Genomic DNA, 750 nt, shown 5'->3' on the forward strand with positions numbered 1-750 from the left:
CGAAGCCACAAAAGTCTTCTTTAACCCAGAGAGCAAAGAAGCTGCTGCGCGTTCCGGCCCCCCCCCGTCTGTCTTTTGTAGAGCTCTTTTCCTTCCCTCCCCTCTGGTGCCAAACCTGCAAAGCAGGGGTGGTTCCTAACACCATCTGTGTGCCCTCAGGGTAACCAGGGGTATTCCTGAACTCTCAGCAGCTTCTTTGCTCTCTGGGTTAAAGAAGACTTTTGTGGCTTCGGGCCTGAACTCTCCCACTGGTAGGAGCCCGCTGCTGCCTGGGATTCTCCCCCAGGGCAGTTGGACTTCCACTTGGCAGGGATGCAAAGTCTCTGCTTGCCGCTCCCGGCTGTTAAAAGTCAGCCCCACGGTGGCCCTCCTGCCCCCTGGACTTGGCCTTCTCTGCCCCCCGCCCCCAGCCACTCACACAGGCACACCTCCGTGATGGAGTCAGTGTCAGTTGTTCATAAGTAGGAGAGTAGCATTCAAGGCCTTTGCCTTTTCCTTTGCTGATGGATGGTGTCATTCTGCCACTTCCAGGATGGGTGGCTGCTTAAAGGTCGAGATGGCTGGCTACCAGTCACATGGATGAGCCACGACTTGAGGGGGGGGCGGGTATTCAGGACCTGCATATCCTTTTGATTGTATCCTGTGCCTTTCTCCTTTGCCCCACGAGGATATTTTTCTTGTCGTGCTGACAGTCTCCTCTGGGTCTCCCCTGTTTTGCAGCATTGACATCACCAATCGAGTATCAGAGGA

The 750-nt window shown here is 55.3% G+C and overlaps 1 protein-coding gene across 1 annotated transcript in view; it reads left to right on the top strand.

The window, feature by feature from the left end:
* The window catches only part of TRIO (trio Rho guanine nucleotide exchange factor), a 234,913-nt gene that overhangs the window by 216,377 nt on the left and 17,786 nt on the right, over positions 1–750 (top strand). The gene's annotated exons all lie outside the window — the stretch shown is intronic.

The sequence above is a fragment of the Herpailurus yagouaroundi genome, unplaced genomic scaffold (genome assembly GCF_014898765.1).
Source record: "Herpailurus yagouaroundi ecotype Mexico unplaced genomic scaffold, PumYag 29, whole genome shotgun sequence".
NCBI lineage: Eukaryota > Metazoa > Chordata > Mammalia > Carnivora > Felidae > Herpailurus > Herpailurus yagouaroundi.